The sequence below is a fragment of the Caretta caretta genome, chromosome 7 (genome assembly GCF_965140235.1).
Source record: "Caretta caretta isolate rCarCar2 chromosome 7, rCarCar1.hap1, whole genome shotgun sequence".
Taxonomy (NCBI): Eukaryota; Metazoa; Chordata; order Testudines; family Cheloniidae; genus Caretta; species Caretta caretta.
Window position 1 is genome coordinate 60029830 of NC_134212.1, and position 20956 is coordinate 60050785.

The following is a 20956-nucleotide window of genomic DNA, read 5'->3' on the forward strand; positions in this document are numbered from 1 at the left end:
TTTTCACAAAAATGTTGTTCATTTTTAATATCTTTATGTGAAGTGAGATGACTACTCACGTTCCCCCATATGCTAGTGTGTTTTTAAGCAAGGTTTGCATCTTTAAATCAGATGGATTACCAATTTGCAATGAATAATTTGTCAAATTTAGCCTCCCTTTCTGTTCAGAGATGATCCAAGAACAGGGCTGTGCTCTTTACAAATGTGTTGGCTCATCCCAATTGTTTGTCAAACACATTGTGCAAACAATTTTTAGTGAGAACTGTGTTCATGGGGATATGTGCTAACCTGTGTGGTTGGTCACCTAAGTCACATGACATTGCTTTGGCCCACTGAGTGGCAGAAACTTTGATACCCAGATGGAGGGAAGGTGCCGAATTTTCAGACGGCTGCGTGAGCACTGCTGATGACACTATGCGTTCCAGGCACTCTGGTTATTTGTAAAACTGGCTGAAGAGGGGTGGCATTTTAAAACCTATGTGATTTAGGAGCACTGAGTTTCAAGGGGACTCATGCTCCTAAATTACTTTGAACTTTGTTAATACGTGAATTTTAAAGAGGGGTTTTTATCTCGCAGCTCTAATACTTGTTCTGAGAGAGAAGCTATTTTTTCCTCTCCCGTGTGGATAAACCCCAGTTATCAGTCCCTGATTATGGGAACTCCAGACTATCTGAATTTCTTTTCTACTCCCAAATCCATAATTTGTATATCAGTTGAATTCCCTTTATCCACAAGTCTGATTCTAGGAAAGCTTTGACTGTTCCATGCGGCATCAGATAACGCTGGTCCTCATAGGGACCAACGGGCCACCCCATCATTTGTTTTCTCTGCACTGGAAGGAACAGCCATTCTCTATCACCCAACTAGTTTTTGATCCAAAACAAAGCTTTGCCCTCTCCCCTCTGGCTATTTATATTCCTTAATAGTCTTTTATGAAGGGCTTTATCTAAAGCTTTCTGATAATCTATGTAAATTGCACCCCTGGGTCACCTTTATCTTCTAGTTTATTAACTTTTCCAAAGAAAAAAGTTTAGAAGGGCAAGACTGGTCTCTTGTGTTGTTGTTGAGAGAAGAGAGGGAAAGGAGAGAGGACAGGGAAGAGGAAAGACAAGGCAGGACAGGAAGAAGAGAAATAACAAAAGCAATATCCTGCATTTCTCCCCAGGTTCCAGACACTAGGGCAAGACAACATCCCAGATTTGCGGGGAGTGAGCTACATAGAAATGAAGGATGGTCCAGTGATTAGGGCCCTAGCCTTGGTTCAAGTCCTGTTCTGCCACGGACTTCCTGTATAACCATGGCCATGTAACTTAGCGTCTTTGTGCCTCAGTTCCCCATCTGTACAATCAGGATAACAGCTCTGCTCTGCCTCACCTCAGAGGGGTGGGTGAGTATAAATACAGATACTATGGTAATGATGGCCAAGTAAGGCCCTAAGATAGTCCACCATTGTCAAGATGTGGTTGATGTCTGTATGCTTTAGATGTGGTGGATTTACATGAGCCTGAAAGTAAGTGGTGAGCTGAGACGGTTCTTATTCTATCTCCCAGAGAATCAGAGAGCTGCTTGTATCATAGCTGCATGTTTCTCGGTGGGTGTTTCTCAGATGCTAGTACTTTGAACATCTGTCAAAGCTGGCTGTTGTTATACATAATGCAATACAGCCTGCCCAGAATGTCACCAAGTTGCAACAAATGGAGGCTGAGGTGAGACTTTAAAAATACATGTATCCGGACAGCATTTGCCTGAAGACAGGAGATGGCTGAGAATCAGAACCTACTTCATTCCAGCCACATAAATTACTTCCGAAGAAGTGGAAAAATCTGTTTTGGAATCTCCTGCAGACACAAGTCTTCCCTTGTTTGTCAGCAGCTTCATTTGGCCAGTGGCGTGAAACTACCATGTAGAGATAATTGAAAAAATGTTATTTCCATCGCACGGCAGCTCCAACACAAGGAGCGACCATGGTGCATCATGGGAGATGTAGTCTGGCTGGAGAGCCAGTTTCATACAGAAAAATGGGGGCATGATGGGACCTGCAACTACAACTCCTATGAGGGGCCATTAGCTAGGAAAGGTAACTATTAGTAAGTGTAGGTCCTGGTTTACATGTTATGATTTTGTTTTTATTTAACCTTTTGTTTCCATCACTAACACTTGCTTCTATTTGAATGTCTAGTTTTCTTAAATCAATTTCTTTTGTATTACTCTAACTGAACTCAAGTAATGTGTGTGACATAGGAGTGGTGGTCATGAGGGGCCATGGCAGTTTCAGTCACATGTGGAATTAGGATTCCGCAGAAACAGATCTTTTTGTTTGCAAAATTTCAGTTTAAACCAAACCCCATTTTCTGAAGGGAAAATGTTTTCCTTTGAAGTTTTCCAGCCAACTCTGTTGTTGGGAGGAGAGGCAGTTCGCAGGCAATTGACAATGATATTATGCATGGCCTTGAAAATCAGAAAAATGACCTTGAACTGGACTCTGTGTTCAAATTACAAGATTCCCATTGGGAACAGTGAATCAGGCCCAGAGCGAACAGACAAGCTGCTGCACTGAGCACTGGCTGTAGCTTCCTCAGGGCATTGGGCTTCATTCCTAGTTACAGGGAACTGCAGCAGTGCCAACAGTGGAGACTCAACTGAGGATCTCCAGAGCTTAAAGCAAGAGTCTCTACAACAAGAACTAAAGAACCAGTCACCACACCAGTCACCAACATGTACCCTCTTTGGAGTGGGCAGAGAGGGGAGACGTGATACCTGGCTCTTACGAAGGTGTGAACCACCCTTATGGATATTGGATAACCACCAAATAGCCATCTGGTGATGGTTACCTGTTTGAAAGCATCTTCTGCACAGTGGCTTCGATGACTCAGGAAAGTGAGATAGACAACCCTTCACATTCAGGTCAAATCCAACTCCTTTTGGTAATAACCAGAACTGGGTGAGAAATGACTCCCCCCATCTCCTCTCCCCCTCCCCATGAAACAGCTTTCTTTGAAAGTTTTTTGAATTTTTGTCAGAAAACTGAAAATTCTCAGTGTAAGTGGACATTTTTCACAAAAAGGTCCATTTTATAGAAAAAAATCATTTTCTGTCAGAAAAATACTTTGAGGGAAAAATTTCAGCTGACTCTTGTAAAGACTGGAAGTCATCACCCGCTGACAGCTGCTCAGTGGCCTAGGAGAAATGAGTTGATGTCTCAGGCAGGTTCCTCGTAAGTGAACAAGTGACATGTCCACTTCAGAAAGCATCCCCACTGTGATTAGCACCTTTGCTGGCCAATGCAGGAAGAGGCCATGTACTGAATGGGCGTGCCGTCTGGATTCTCCTCTGTCTCACAGAGTTCAGATGTGAGGCACAGCGATGAGGTGGCAGGAGAAGGCTTTTGTGTTGCTGCACATGCTGTATCTATACCGTTGGTAAAGAGGGGACTTCAGTCTTCTCAGTGGGCTGCCTTTCAGAGCCACTAAAATTCCCATTAATATCCAAAACAGCTTAACAGAGTTAATCCATTGTTTTAAAAACCACTTAGGCTGTCAACTTGATGTTCTGTGCAGTTATTCAAGTTCTAAGCCCCCTGGAAAATAGAGCTCATAGCAGAAATGGCAGCTGACCCTTAACTTTGAATGTCATTGCATTTATAGTGTAGTATGAATTATTTTCTGCTTTGCAAGCTTTTGTCATTCATTAAAGGATTCTGGCAACTCTCTGGTGCACAGCAGAAACATCATCAATGTATTTTACTTGTTCTGCAGAAACCAAGGGCCAGGCAACGCATAGTTCTCAACAGCTGTCTTCATTTTTCCAGGCATCATAAGAATATATTCTCCTGGGTCACTGTGAATTACAAGTGCTTGTCCTGTAGAGTGTGATCGATAGACTTTGGGAACACAAGCACTGGTGAATTGCTACAGAGGAATAGGTTTCACTTATAGACAATTTCTGAAGGAAACGTTTTCATTAATGTTTTGGAAAAATGCTAATTGGTGTTTGAAGCATCCGTCCCTACTGCAGAGAGAGGCAATGGGAGGGAGAAAGGGTTTTGTTGTCTTTCCTGGTGATTCGTTCGGCAGTTTCCAGGATCTATCTGCTTTGCAGAGCGCAGTTCCATTCAGAAGGAACATCTGTGAATATTCCAGCTCATTATACTTCCAAAGCCAGTGGCACTATTTGAGGTTTGCTGGCATGAGCCTTTTCTGCGAGTGTTTGGACAGATGGTTTGCTACTGTGCAGAGCATCTTCAGGGAATGTATTCCTATTCTCAACATTGCGGTTACTGTAGGCTCAGGCCTGGCTCTTTCCTGCTGAGTCTCTCAATGGTGTTTGTTTTTGCTGTATGAAATTCTGTCTCAGATTTTATTTAGCAATAATGCCAGGCTTTGAAAAGGGATAAAATCACTTCTCCCTTAGTGTCTCCATCCAAAATATATAATGAGCCAGATCCTGCAGTTCTTGTATACCAAAGTGAGTAAGCACTGAGTGACAACCATGAAAAGAGCTCAGGTTTAGGCTGCAGAATAGCAGTCTGCTGCAATACAGGTTGTAGTTTCTTTTAAAGAGTAAAACCCCTCTTGATGTGTAGTTTAATGAGACCTCTCTGAGATAAGGATTGGTCATTCTGGCATAGCCCACAACCATGAAGCCAAATGCTATGCACCGTTGGGAAAAGGTGAATGTTAATGTTGCCACTCATGCCCATAACTAGCCTGTTTGCAACATACCCTGTTGGATTTGGCTGTCAAACTACATGTCTGGGAGTTTTACATTTTAAAATAGCCACCATGGAACTGCCTTATGACTGATGGTAATTTTTTCTCCAAAACACTTCGCTCTAAGCACTAACTAGACTTGAAATTCACATGGTGTGGGGAGGGGGGGAGAGGGAAACTCACCCCTGTGAAGAGGGACAGGCCAAGACTCTCGAGCCATTTAAGTCCTCTAAAAAGAGACTCCCTTGACTACAGTGGACTTTGGACAGTGCCCTAAATAAAGAAACCAGGCACCTTTTCTGGTTCATGTCCAATATTTAGTATCTAATCATCACTGTGCTCAACATACTCAACACAGACAGTAGAAAAGGGGCCTGATTCTGATCTCAGCAGTAGATCTTTAGAAGTCAGTGGAGTTCTCAGAAGTGTGAAACTGGTCTGAGATCAGCCTCTGCTCCAGATGTTTATAACTGCCTGAAACACTTTGGGATTGCTTGAATTTAAGAACTAATCACTCTAATTTACAGGTATTTATTACTTATTCATTATGTGGTTTTATGGAAGTTGTCCCTGCCTTTGGGTTTCCAGGATACCTGGTCTTACCTGTGTCAGTCTGTTAGGGCCAGATTCAGGAAACATCTCACATGCTTAACTCATGCCTCAAGCCATGTCTACACTGCATCCTAAGCCTGGGTCTGTGGGGTCTGTGCTTGCAGACTCGGTGTTTTCAAGCCTGTGCTTGAGCAGCCCACACTGCATTATAAACCCAGGAGTCCCAACTGTATTCACACATCCATATAGCACTACACAGAACCGAGTCAGGCCTTCTGCTTGTATCCCAGGGTTCCTTGTGCCCTTGTCAGCTTTAGCTGCTCTAGGACTTGGATCACAGTGGATCAAGGGAGAACTTGTCTGTCTGTTCCATGGGAGTTGACCAGAAGTGGGCTTTAGCCTGCTAACACATCTGTTTTTGAGTCTGCATGCTCAAACGTGGATCCTGATCTGGTGGAAGAACATCTCCTGTCCGTGTTGTCAGTCCTATTTGGGGAAACGGGCAGAGCATCCGTGAGATGCTGATGGCTATTTTAGTGTTTGGTATTTGACCAGCTGAAAGCACCACTCTGAGGGGGCACTGCCATGCCACCCCTGACCCCTTCCTGTGCGGCTCATGCCTGTTGCCATAGCTGCACCGATGTAGACTGGCTATTCTGGAGCAGGACCACAAGCACAGACTGATGGGGTCATGTTGTCCTGTGGACTTGGGATGACCAGCATTGGCTCCAGAACTTTTTCAGAAAGAAGGAGATATTCCTGGCGATTTGTGATCAGCCTGCCCCAATCTTTCAGCATCAGGACACATGCCTGAGAGTGGCCATGCCCATCCAGCTGTGGGTCACTAGCCACCTGGAAGCTGGCTATCCCAGACTGCTACAGGTCCATGGCTAATTAGTTTGGAGTTGGCAGGTCCACTGTGTGGGCTGTTGTGGCAGAGGTGTGGGAGGTGATCAGGACTGTGATGTACCCTGGTGGGCATTAAAAACATTCCTGAAATAATTGCTGTCTTTGAGAGAATGGGCTTTCCCAACTGAACCAGTGCCGCTGATGGAACTCATTTGCCCCCCACAAGGAGCACATGAGTACATAAACCACAAAGGTGACCTACCTTTTCTCCAGGAGCAAACTCAAGACACTGATGGATTGCTGAGCCGGTACACACAGCCAGACAATGCACCTAAATTACTGACGCTGGCTCCACATGCACAGAGGAAATCAGGGATGTTTTGTGTACCCACCTAATGGGTTTACATGGTCCCATGCATGAGGGGGAGTGAAATCGTATCTGTAATTGTGCTCTTTGTTGGTGTGGGGGCAGCTCAGGTAGAATTTCTTTTTTAGTGAATTTCTATTATATTATGAATTTTGCAAAATTACCGTGATCACATTTATTGCATGTTTTAAAAAAAGGTAGTGAGACTGTCTATGTCCCTGCACCCACAGTTTGTGGAGAACTGCGATGATGTTCCACTTCATTACATAGCATAAAAATGGCTAATGAAGCCTTGTTGTGTGCACTTCATTGTAAGCATGTATTTAAACACAAAATGCCAATGCACACAACAGACCACACAACAGCTGCCATCCAAGTGTGTACAACTCAGTAACTAAATACAATGCAAAACCAGTGAAGAGTGAAAGTTTCCAGATGATGGACAGCTATTTCTGGGTGTCCCCTGTCCCTTTGTCCTTTGTAGTGCATTTTGCATGTGCAGGCTGCAACTGGATTGCAGGCCACAACCTTATTAATGATTTTTTTTTTTGAGACAAGCCTCAAGTGAGGGTCTCTTACATGATTTCCACTGAACACAGCTCTGATGAACAGCTGAGGAAGGCTCATGGGATGTCTCTGTTGGTCATTCATAATGCCCCTTACATGCAACTGAGAGTTTTATGCCTCAGCCAGACACAATAACTCATTTGCTTTGAAGCTAAATCTTATCATTAAATGGCAGAGCAGAGCCTAGGGCGAAGACACTGTCTGAAAGACGGAGTAGGACTTCATTCCATTTCCTGTCTAGGAAACAGGACAATGTGGACATGGGGATAAAACATCCAAATGATTTCCAGAATGGAAACCCCTCACCATGGGACTGCAAAGTGTTCAAACATATTCTATAAGCTAATTAATTAAATACTGGTCGCGTTACCCAAAAATTTATGTGGCTACAGAAGGGCCACTGGATCCCTAATTAAGTCACTTCACTTTTTCACAGCAATCTTATCTCAGTGCTTTTCAGCATTCCAATATAATTTGTGTTTGAAATATGGTGCAAGGGACAGTTGTACGTGATTATAGCTTATATAATTCCAATGAGCTCTGAAAACAAGCTAATCATTCATCATCAGAGGAAACAAATACGGGGGAAGTGTGAGTTCCGTGTATCAGTAACGAGTGCAAGAAAGTTAATTAGGAGCAGATGCTTAAACTTCCCGAGTGTTTACATGAGGAGAACAAATTGCCTGTTGGCAGCAAAAGCCCTGTCTGTAAAAAATGGCTTTCCAGCCTCATTACACAACTCGTTTTCATTATATTCCTAATTTGCATCTCCAGAATAAACTGTGACCATATCTACCCACTGCAAGGAAAGGCCATGCAGCTTGGGTTATGCAGTGCTTTGGGTCTGGATCATATCACCTGGCAGCTCTGTAACCCCTTCACATTTTCTACTGAGGATTAGATGTCCATGAACCACTTTTTTTTAATCCTCACAAAGTAACGTTCATGGAGGATCTCACAGAATGAGCACGAGTAAGAGCCATTTTCCTGCTCTGATTCCTAAGAGAAGGAACAAGTTTGCTGGTAAATAAGTGAGTCTCTGTCTTTTCTTGTTTCCACCAGAGAAGAGGAAACAAATGAGTCGTTAACACATCAGGATTAATGTTTTTAAGGTCTGAAAACACTTTCCCTCCCTTTTTCAGAATCCAGCCCCTTTAAAAAATAATGAACAGAAAAGCATTTAGGGGGTCTCCTTGTATAAATCCTATGCATCACATACAGGGGAGAGATTTGTCTGTCCCCACAGACAGCGGCCAGGACGCACAAGCTTATCTTGGCTGCTCTTGCAGAATTCTCCTGCAGCTTGGTATAATGCTCCTCTCTACCACCTGTGTGCTATGCTGAGTGATCCAGAAACCCAGGCCTTAGGCTGCAGAAGCAATGATTTATTTCTGAAAGTTAATCTACTGTGGCTTAAAACTGGGCTTAGTGATGGCTCTGAGGTGTATAAAATAAGGAACAGAGAGGCATTGTGGCTGTACTGGGGTGATTCTTCCTCACTGGGATTCCAGCGTTCCACCAAACACATGATGTGTACCATAAGAGCACTTTGCTGCCCACCCTCACAGCACAGCAGGAAAGCAAGGTGTCACCTTAATGTTGTTTGTATTACCATAGCACCTAGAAACTTCATCTGAGTTGCACAGAGTCATAGACTATAAGGCTATGAGTTGCACAGAGTCATAGACTATTGATCATTTGTCTGAGATCCTGCATAACTCAGGACATTACATTTCACCTAGTTACCCCTATACTGAGCCTAGGAATTTGGCTAAAGCGCATCTTTTAGAAAGGCATCCAGTCTTGATCTGAAGCCAACAAGAGAAGGAGAATCCAAATATCCCTTGGGAGTTTGTTCCAAACGTTAATCAACCTTAGTGTTCAAAATTTGCACCTAACTTCTAATTTGAAGTTGTCTGGCTTTAGCTTCCAGGCACTGGTTCGTTTGACGCCTTTCTCTGCTAGATTAAAGAGCCTTTTAGTACTCAGTGTTTTCTCCCTGTGAAGGTGCTTGTACACTGTAATCCAACTTCTTTTTGACAAGCTAAACAGATTGCGGTCTTTTCTCCCTCCTCTCCAGTTTTTCAACATCCTTTTTAAAATGTGAAAGCCAGAACTGGATGCAGTATCCTAGTATCAGTCTCACCAATGTCATATAGAGGCAAAGAAATCACACCCCTGCTCCTAATCACTGGTTCCCTGTTTATACATCCAAAGATATCATTAGCCCTTTTTGCCACAGCACCGCACTGGCAGCTTATATTGAGTGGCTTGTCCACTATGACCCCCCCAAATCCTTTTCAGAGTCACTGCTTTCCAAGATACAGCCCCCCATTCTGTAGGTGTGACTTGCATTCCTTGTTTCTAGGTGTAAGAACATAAGAGCGGCCATACTGGGTCAGACCAAAGGTCCATCCAGCCCAGTATCCTGTCTACCGACAGTGGCCAATGCCAGGTGCCCCAGACAGAGTGAATCTAACAGGTAATAATCAAGTGATCTCTCTCCTGCCATCCAGCTCCACCCTCTGACAAACAGAGGGTAGGGACACCATTCCTTACCCATCCTGGCTAACAGCCTTAATGGACTTAACTTCCATGAATGTATCTAGTTCTCTTTTAAACCCTGTTATAGTCCTAGCCTTCACAACCTCCTCAGGCAAGGAGTTCCACAGGTTGACTGTGCGCTGTGTGAAGAAGAACTTCCTTTTATTTGTTTTAAATAAAACAAATGCTGCCCATTAATTTCATTTGGTGGCCCCTAGTTCTTATATTATGGGAACAAGTAAATAACTTTTCCTTATTCACTTTCTCCACACCACTCATAATTTTATATACCTCTATCATATTCCCCCTTAGTCTCCTCTTTTCCAAGCTGAAAAGTCCTAGCCTCTTTAATCTCTCCTCATATGGGACCTGTTCCAAACCCCTAATCATTTTAGTTGCCCTTTTCTGAACCTTTTCTAATGCCAGTATATCTTTTCTGAGATGAGGGGACCACATCTGTACGCAGTATTCAAGATGTGGATGTACAATGGATTTATATAAGGGCGATACGATATTCTCCATCTTATTCTCTATTCCTTTTTTAATGATTCCTAACATCCTGTTTGCTTTTTTGACTGCCGCTGCACACTGCATGGACATCTTCAGAGAACTATCCACAATGACTCCAAGATCTCTTTCCTGATTTGTTGTAGCTAAATTAGCCCCCATCATATTGTATGTATAGTTGGGGTTATTTTTTCCAATGTGCATTACTTTACATTTATCCACATTAAATTACATTTGCCATTTTGTTGCCCAATCACTTAGTTTTGTGAGATCTTTTTGAAGTTCTTCACAGTCTGCTTTGGTCTTAACTATCTTGAGCAGTTGAGTATCATCTGCAAATTTTGCCACCTCACTGTTTATCCCTTTCTCCAGATCATTTATGAATAAATTGAATAGGATTGGTCCTAGGACTGACCCTTGGGGAACACCACTAGTTACCGCTCTCCATTCTGATAATTTATCATTTATTCCTTCCCTTTGTTCCCTGTCTTTTAACCAGTTCTCAATCCATGAAATTCCCTCTTATCCCAGATAAGATATTCCCTCTTGTATAACTTTGTATTTAGCTGTATTAAAATGCACTTGGTTTGAATGGGCCCAGCCTACCAGCTGATCCCGTTCGATCTGTACTACTGCCCTGTTGTTGTCATTATTTACCATTCTGCCAGTCTGTCATATACAAATTTTCTCAGCAGTGATTTTATATTTACTTCCAGATCATTGATGAAAATATTGAATAGAGTTAGGCCTATTATCAGTCTCTGAGAAACCCTACTAGAAACACCTCCATTCAGTGAAGATTCCCTGCTGACAGCTACTCATTGATATTGGTCAGTTACCCAGCTCTTAATTGATTAAACGTGTGCTGTACAGACACACAGTAAGAGCCAATCCCTACCCCAAACAGCTTGCAATATAAGCAGACAAGACTTCTTCTTTCGTGTGCATCCCAAGTCAATATCTACATTGTTCACCCACCTACCCGCTGCATCATCAAGGGTAGCAAGGTGTTGTAGTTCATCCTCTGATCTTCTAACTGTGCACTCCACCCCGTGCTTGACTGTGTGCCTTACTGCCCAGCAGTCACGCTGCAAAAAGTGGGCTCAGCCAAATTTCTGCATTGTGGCAGCCCCTCTGGACGTTCTAGTCAGCAGCCTGTTAAAACTAGTCCAGGATCTGTGTCCCAGATAACAAACAGATGGATGTAAATTAGGGCTTCTGAAGTTTGTCAGCATGGCTCTCTCTCTATCCTAGAGTTGCTTCCACTCCATAGCTGTCTGCCTGATACACCGTTGCTCATCTGAGATTGGCACTGGACTGATAGCAGTGGACATGAGAGCATGAATAGCTGCCACAAAAAGGTGTTGGCAAAAAGAAGGAGGAGGACTTGTGGCACCTTAGAGACTAACAAATTTATTTGGGCATAAGCTTTCGTGAGCTACAGCCCACTTCATGGAATGAAATGAATGAAAATGAATAAAAATGAAGTGGGTTTTAGCCCACGAAAGCTTATGCCCAAATAAATTTGTTAGTCTCTAAGGTGCCACAAGTCCTCCTCCTTCCTTTTGCTGATACAGACTAACATGGCTACCACTCTGAAAAAGGTGTTGCAAAGTCCGGTTTTCTTCTGGAGGTGGCAGATCTTCTTGTGGGCGGTGTGCATTGCTTATGTGCACTGATCAGAACCTCCGTCAGCCTCACTTGCCTTCAGTTGTTTTCGTCTGTCATAGGCCTCCATGCAGTTTTACGGGTGATGCCATCGTGGATCCTCTGTACTGTCTTCTCGTGGCATCCCCTGTGAGTAGTGTAAAGTGAAAGGAAAGCAGACAAAATACAGGACACAGGAACTAGAGCCAGAAAGTGGCTTGCCCGAGATCACTCAGCTAGTCTGTGACAGGGCCAGGATCAGCACCCAAGTCTCCTGAGTCCCCCTGTCATGTTCTATCCACTGCACCATGCAGTTTGGCAGCCCTTTGACCTTGAGCGTCTGTGCCAAGAAGCAGTAGGGTCAGCTAGCCAGCCTATGTAATACTGAGCATCCTGGCAATGACTTGAGACAAGTCAGAAAGAGAGCACTGCCAGAAATATCCCTGGACTGGACTGAGACTGCTGGGCATGTGGGGAGCTGTTGTCCTGACACCCCGCTCCCCTCCATAGGAACATTCAGGCCAGATTATGACTGTCCCTGTGTGGGTGAGTAGGCATTAAGTTCAAATCCTCTGAAGGTCATATTTTCATCAAATCATTCTATAAACTATTGACTTTCTGCCATCTCAATGAAAGTCATTTTACTCTTATCACATTTTTTAACGTTAAAAACAAAACAAAAAAAGGAACACATGGGGAGGGGCGGGGGGGGGGGGGCGGGGGGGGGGGAAGCCAGGTAAGAAAGAGAGGAGTTTGGCTGTCTAAGATGTGAAGATATCTATGAATTCAGCTATGTGAGAGAAAGGTTAGCTACTGATATAGCCAAGTTAAAGAAGGTACATCAGGCTTAAATTCCAAAGTTACTACAATTTAAAGATCCCATCTGTGGGGTTTATGAAGCCTAGGAAGGGGCCTAGTTTTTTAACTTAGCCCTTTAATGGTCAACACCATGTTTTAAAAATTTTTATTAAGTTTTTACAACATATAAATGAAAAGTTATAAACAAAATACAGGTTTCTGCTCTTAGCTGCCCAGGTGTAAAGCAAGAGGTACTGCACTGAAGTCGGAGGAGTGACTCCAGATTTACATCAGTGTAACTTAAAGGAGAATCTGACCCCAGGAGTACATTAAAGCTTGCAGTGTTCTCTTAACCATTTAGTATAAGCAATTTACAGGCTGCCATAAATTAAGGAACCAGTCTAACCATTTATATTTTGATTTAAATACTCGTTTGGGTTTGAATGTCATGAGAATGGAATATGTTCATTGAACACTATAGGCACTCCTCTGGCTCGCAACATGATGATATCTGGGGACCTCATAAACACAAACACCCTGTCAAGTATGGAAGTATCAATATCCCCAATTTACAGTTGCGGAAACCGAGGCACAGAGCTTATGTGACTTGCCCAAGGTCTCCCTATGGTCAGGTCAGGAATAGAATCCAGGAGGCAAAGCATTAACGACCTCAACATGCCCAGGATTTCACCCTGATCTCTTGAGTCCAAATGAGCCTGGCTGGAGTCTGTCTTATGCTGGAGAATAACCTTAATGACTGCTGTGTTCCAGATGTCATTTCATATTTTTCTGCTTTTGCTGATGTTTTCTGTAACGTTGGGTGATACACTTACACAAAGAGTAAGTGAATACAAACTCCAGCTTCGTCTATATATCCCATTATGAAGAGTTACTCAGAACTTCATGAAGAGTTACTCAGAACTTCTCATCATGATTGGCATAAGCTGGAGTTGCATACGTTTCTTGACGGGTGTCCATACAAGATCAGTCTCTTTATCCTGGTGGATTCTGTCGGTGAAATAGCTGAACATGGTGGTTATTATTTGTTAATGGCATTGCAGTAAAACTTAGGAGCGCACTTATGGAGAAAGACCCCATTGTCATCAGCTCTGTACGAACGCAGAACAAAAAGACTGTCTCTGCCCCAAGGAGCTTGCAATCTAAATAAGTAAATTGATCTGTTCTTTTACTAACTTGGCAGCCTTCACACGTGAAATAATTTGGATCAGACACCAGATGGGGCTTGTTCCCTCGTGGCCACCTCCATGGCCATGCAGACCACATTAGACAGGTTGATACGAAGACAGAAGGAACATGCGCTGTCAGCAGGTACAATATTTCTGGTTAGTAGCTAGTCTACTCTCCAGGCGCTATATATATATATATAAAAAAAATTCCTACCCCTTCTGGCTGCTGAGCAAACCTTCCAGACGTGAACCAAGTGTAATCTATGCAGTGATGTCTACACCCCAATTCATTATTTCAGGCTGTCTGCAGATTCAGGCAAACTGCCCTGTCCCCTGTCAATCTGATTGGAGCATAGACTGTAAAGTTCAATGATATCACTTCAGTGTCAATGTTAACATTTAATTGCTGATCATTTCAGTGGATGGAATGGGGAGGGAGGAGGAGGGAGGGAAGCCCACTGGGTTGGAAATTGCTGAAGGGAAGGAAATGCTGAAAAAAGAACAGAGGAGACAGGGAAACGGTGAAGGGAGGATGTGGCAGGAAGGTAGCAGCTGTGTCATTTCATGGTGATTGATGAATATGACAATAAGGCACAGAACAAGTAATGAGTAAACATTTAGTAACTACATAAAGGTCGTTTTCTCTCCTTGATCTCTGTGCAAACCTCACGCTGATATCCATGGGCGTTGTACTATGTATTGTGGGAAGGATCCAGAATTTATACCCTGGTCCCTGGATTACAATTATTTATAGTGGGGAAAATCCTGGAATTGGCTACAATGAAGCTAGGATTTTACCCAGAATTGGGTCCTTTCCTCTAAATGCCCCAGCTCTATGGAAATGTAGGGGTTTGTTCTGTCTTAGGAAAGGGCATCATGAAATTCCCACTCCAGAACTCCATGTGGACATAGCGATGTGAAAAAACATCATGTTTCTTTTGTCAGGCTTAAAAGTCTGTCGTGTTCAAGCCGTGAAAGATCCACAGAGGCTGGGCAGCCAAAGCCAAGGAAATCAAATCTGAATCTGAGTAAAGTCCTCGGTTAATAAGTTATTCCCCAGCCCAATAAACATAACTGGAAATAGATTGCATACATGCATTTCACAGTTTGATTTACATTAGAATGAAAATACAAGAAAGGCCTGCCATTCACAAGTTCAAACAATGTAAAATACTGCACAGGTTTTATTTATTTAACCATAATTTATAGCTGTAATATCCCATGGAGGTAAAATAAATCAACACCGCTACTCAACTAGTGATTTATGACTTCTTTAAAATAGATTTTTTTCTAGTCTTTCTGTTAGGGTGCTTATGGCATAAAAACAATGCCAAATGTGACATTTTGTTTTTCAAGACCCGAGCAAAATGCCTCCGACAAGCTAGCTACATTCAAAATCCAGACAGGGCTGTACTGAGAACTTCATTTCTAGGTTTAAACCCTAAACTAGCCAAGTTTCTCATGTGTTCAGCATCTGAAATGAAATTGTCACTCAGCGGTACAGCTGGTCTGCTGGTGGACTCTTACCTTCTGTGTGTTTTTAAGAACATAAGAATGGTCAGACCAAGGGTCCATCTAGCCCAGTATCTGTCTTCCAACAGTGGCTGGTGCCAGCTACTTCAGAGGGAAAGTACAGAACAGTGCAATTTATCAAGTGATCCATCCAATTGTTCAGTCCCAGCTTTGGGGAGTCGGAGGTTTAGGGAGACCCACAGCATGGGATTGCGTCTCTTGCCCATCTTGTGTAATAGCCATTGATGGACCCATACTCCATGAACTTATATAACTCTTTTTTGAACTCAGTTATTCTTGTGGCCTTTACAGGATCCCCTGGCAATGAGTTCCACAGGTTGACTGTGCATTATGTGAAGAATTTATGTTAGTTTTAAACTTGTTGTTATTGGGCGACCACTGCCATATTTACCCCCTCACATAACATAACACTTCCCTACTCACTTTCTCCATATAATTCATGATTTTATAGATCTTTATCATATCCTGTTAGTCGTCTCTTTTCTAAGACGAAGAGTCCCAGTCTTTTTAATCTCATCTCATAGAGAAGCTGTTCCATACCCCTAATAATTTTTGTTGCCCTTCTCTACACTTTTTCCAATTCTAATATATCTTTTTTGAGACAAGGTGACTAGAACTGCATGCAGTATTCAAGGTGTGGGCGTACCATGGATTTATATAGTGGCATTATGATAGTTTCTGTCTTATTATCTATCCCTTTCCTAATGGTTCCTTGCATCTGGTTAGCTTTGTTAATTGTTGCTGCACTTTGAGCAGATGTTATTAGAGAAATATCCACAATGACTCAAAAATCTCTTTCTTGAGTGGTAACCCGTAATTTAGACGCTATAATTTTGTATGTATACGTGTGATAATATTTTCCAATGTGCATTACTTTGCATTTATTGCATAGAATTTCATCTGCCATTTTGTTGTCCAGTCACCCAGTTTTGTGAGAACCCTTTGTAACTCTTTGCAGTCTCCTTTGGACTTACTATCTTGAGTAACTTTGTATTGTCTGCAAATTTTGCCATCTCACTGTTTACCCCTTTTCCAGAACATTTGTGAATATGTTTCAGAGTAACAGCCGTGTTAGTCTGTATTCGCAAAAAGAAAAGGAGTACTTGTGGCACCTTAGAGACTAACCAATTTATTTGAGCACGAAAACTTATGCTCAAATAAATTAGTTAGTCTCTAAGGTGCCACAAGTACTCCTTTTCTATTTGTGAATACGTTGAACAGCACTGGGCCCAGTACAGATCGGAGGTGTCGGGGGTGTGTGTGTGTGGGGCGGGGGGCAGCACTATTCATCTCTCTGCATTGCGAAAACTGACCATTTAGTCCTACCTCTTATTTCCATACCTTCCCTCTCATCCCATGGCACCTTACTTTACTTAAGAGCCTTTAATGAGGGACCTTGTCAAAGGTTTTTTGAAACTACAAGTACACTATAGCCACTGGAACACCCTTGTTCACATATTTGTTGACACCCTCAAAGAACTCTAATAGGATGGTGAGACATGATTTCCATTTATAAAAGCCATATTGACTCTTCCCCAACATATTATGTTCATCTATGTGTCTGACAGTTTTGTACTTTACTACAATTTCAACCAATTTGCCTGGTACTGAAGTTAGGTTTACTGGCCTGTAATTGTCAGAATCACCTCTAGAGCCTTTTTAAAAAATTGCTGTCACATTAGCCATCCACCAGTCATTAATAGTGTTTAGAAAATGTATATCTGTATCCTGTCCTGAGGTGACATGTTCCCAGTAAATATGGTGATAGTTGAAATCCCCCATTATTACTGGGTTTTCTGTTTTGAAGCCTTTCTGCTCTCCCTGAGCATTCTACAATCACCATCACCATCCTGGTCAGGTGGTTGATAGTATATTCCTACTGCTATATTCTTCTTATTAAATTTCTATCTATAGAGATTCTGTGGTAATGTTTGATTCATTCATGATTTTTACCATATTTGACTCTATTTTCTTTCACATATAGTGCCACTCCCACACCAACGTAACCTATTCTGTCATTCCTACATATTTTGTACCCAGTATTACCGTATCCCATTGATTATTATCATTCCATCAAGTTTATATGATGCCTATTATATCAAGATTGTCTTTTTTTACCAGGCATTCAAGTTCATCCATCTTAGTATTTAGACTTCTTGCATTTGTATAGAAGCACTTTTGTAAAACGTGTCGATATTTAGTTGTCTGACGTCATGTGATGTAACTGAATGGGACTCTTTTTTGTTTTCTTGTTAGTTCCTACCTGTACTTTACCAGCTTCTATTCTCTCCTCTTTACTAAGATATATAGAATCCCCTTTAATAGATCCTCCCGTAAGGGATGTATCTGTCCAAAGTGGGTGTTCTGCCACACCTGTTAGCTTTCCCCCAGCCCTTAGTTTAAAAACTCTGCTATGACTTAATTTTACCTGCCAGCAATCTGGTTCCATTCTGGTTTAGGTGGAGCCCATCCTTCCTGTTTAGGCTCCTCCTTTCCCCAAAAGGTTCCCCAATTCCTAATAAACCTAAATCCCTCCTCCACACACCACTGTCTCATTCATGCATTGAGACGTAGCAGTTCTGCCTGTCTAACTGACCCTGTTTGTGGAACTGGGTTGGAAGCATTTCAGAGAATGCTACCATGGAGGCCCTGGACTTTAATCTATTACTTAGCAGTCTAAATTTGGCCCCCAGCATTTATCTCCTATCTTTCCCAATATCATTGATACCTACATGTACAACGAACACTGGCTCCTCCCCAGCACTACACATAAGTCTATCTAGATGTTTTGAGAGATCCACTACCTTTGCTCCTGGCAGGCAATTCACCATGTGGTTCTCCTGGTCATCACAAACCAAACTATCTATATTTCTAATAATCGAATCCTCCTTTACTATTACCTGTCAGTTCCTAATAACTGGGATATCCTTCCCCAGAGAGGTGTCCTCAGTGAGAGAGGATGCCATGACATCTATTGGAAGGAGGCACCAAACTATGGGATCACTTCCCTCCACTTCAGCTTGATGTTCTCCTTCCCCGAGACTTTCATCTTCCTGAACAGCACGGAGGCTGTCAGTAGAGCAGTCACACTCCAGCCTGTGTCTCTGGCAGTCTCCCCTGTGTGCCTCTCTGTCTCCCTTAGCTCCTCCTGTTCAGCCACTATGGTCTCCAGAGACCGTACTTGGTCTCTGAGGGCCAGGAGCTGCTTGCACCAAATGCACACATACGCCACCTCCCCGCAAGGCAGGTAATCGTATATGCTGCATTCAGCACAATAAACTGGGTAGCCCCGACCCTGCTGCTGGACTCTGCCTGCATTCTTTTTACTCTTGTAGGGGTTTTGTTAGTTTTTGTTTTTGAGGGGGCCCATTTATTGGCCTATGTATAGAGAATGTTTGTTAGATGTATTTGGCTCTCTCGCAAAACTGCCCTGGTCGCTAGCACCTCTGATCACTTAGGAGCTGGCTTTTTAAACCCCTGTTCTCCCGGAGTCAGCCCCGCCCCCTTGTCAAGGGATCCTAGAGGGATTAGGGATGGCAGGTTAGAGCAGGGGTGGACAAACTTTTTGGCCTGAGGGCCACATCTGGGTATGGAAATTGTATGGCGAGCCATGAATGCTCATGAAATTGAAGGTTGGGGTGCGGGGGGAAGAGGGGAGGGCTCTGGCTGGGGGTGCAGGAGGATGATCTGGGCTGGGACCGAGGAATTCAGAGGGCAGGAGGGGGATCAGGGCTGGGGCAGAGGTTAGGGCAGGGGAGGGGGTCAGGGGTGCATGCTCTAGGGGGCGCTTACCTCAAGCAGCTCCCAGAAGCAGGCGGCATGTCCCCTCCTGGCTCCTACATGGAGGCGCAGCCAGGAAGTTCTGCGCGCTGCCCTGTCTGCAGGCGCCACCCCTGCAGCTCCCATTGGCCATGGTTCCCAGCCAATGGGAACTGTGGGGGTGGCACTTGGGTCAGGGGCAGCGTAGGAGCCGGAGGGGGGACATGCCGCTGCTTCTGGGAGCCGCACGAAGCGGGGCAAGCCCCAGACCCCACTCCCCAGCGGGAACTTGAGGGCCGGATTACAATATCTGGAGGGCCGGATGCAGGTCCCGGGCTGTACTTTGCCCACCTCTGGGTTAGAGCCTCGTTAGGAAGCTCTCAGCCTTGCCTAAGCAGAATGCTAAGATCAGCACACAGTCTTCCCAAACAGACCACACTATAAACTTCAGTCAAGGAGGCACACACCAAGCTTACACCAGTAAACACACTAACAGACAATAAACTCACTCCCAGGGTCATGTAGTCATTCCTCCTTCACCTGGAGAACTACCTCACGACACTCCCCTGTTCGCTGCTCCTGTTTGCCGACAGCCTGGGGCCCAGGCCCTTGACTTGTTTAAAACTGTCATAGCTCCACTGAAGTCAGTTTACACCTGCTGAGGAGCTAGCTCCATGTGTCACATGAGCAGTGAAAGGAACAAGTTCAGAGCTGACAGTGTTGTCATATTGTAAATACTGTTGGACACATCCAAGAAGAAATCCCTACAGCTGACATATACTTAGTCATGCACTTCTGTACTGAATATGGCCTGGCTACAGAATTCTTTTATACACACCAGATGTGTTCACCATAAGATGCTTTAATGCTCTGTCAGGTGTGGCTGAGGTTAGCTTAATTAAAGTTTGTTACATACAGCACCACCTAGTGGCTGAACAGTATAATTCAGTTTAATATTCTGTTACATCTGCCCCTTTAAGTTCTACATTCCTTCCATTTACCAAATTTACACGATCACAATGCCTTTAAAGTTCAGTATGGATCAGTCTCTTAAGTGTCTCTGAATCATACTGGTTTTCTAATTACACAACCTGAGCATGTAAGAACCTAGTCATCAGGCAGTCCGTTAGTTGCAATGACTGGCTGTGGTTGATCTAGAATCCTTGAGTCATCTTCTTCTTGTTCTTCATCTGCTATTTATAGAGTTTGCTCTGTTGATTGTTCTGTCTGAGGAACAAACTGTAAATGTTGATGTTTTCTGTTGAACTCTCCACTGTTGCTCTCGATCACATATGATCTGGGTGCTGAATTCTTTTTCTTTACAACATCTGGAGCTGTCAATCCCTTTTCTCCATCCAATTTGACAAGAATATGGGTCACCAGGTTCTAGACAGAGCAGTTCTCTGAGTGAAGTCTCTTTTAGCCGTTTTATCTGGTTTGGCTACTCTCTTCATGTCTGGTCACTTTGGAAAGAGATTCTTTTCCAAAATTGTAACAGTAGTTCTGAGATGTCTTCCCATCAGGAATTGTGCTGGACTATATCCAGTAGCCACTACTGGTGTTGATCTATAACTCAGAAGAGCAAGGAATGGATCATCCTGCTGTTGGATTTACTTGGCTGTTTGTATAGGTCTCTCAGCCTCTCCATTCAGATGTGGGTAATGTGGGCTGCTAGTTATATGATCAAAATCATATTTCCTTCAGAATGGCTTAAATTCTGCAGCAGTGAATTTTGGTCTGTTGTCCATCACTAGTTTATCTGGAATACCAAAGTGAGCAAAAGTGCACTTCAGTTTCTTGATAATATTGTGATATGTTATGTCTTTCAAGGGCATTATTTCTATATACCTGGGAAAATAGTTCATGAGGACCAGATAATGATGTCCTCTGAATTTGCATTAATCTGCAGGTAGTCTCTTTCATGGTCTCTCTGGTA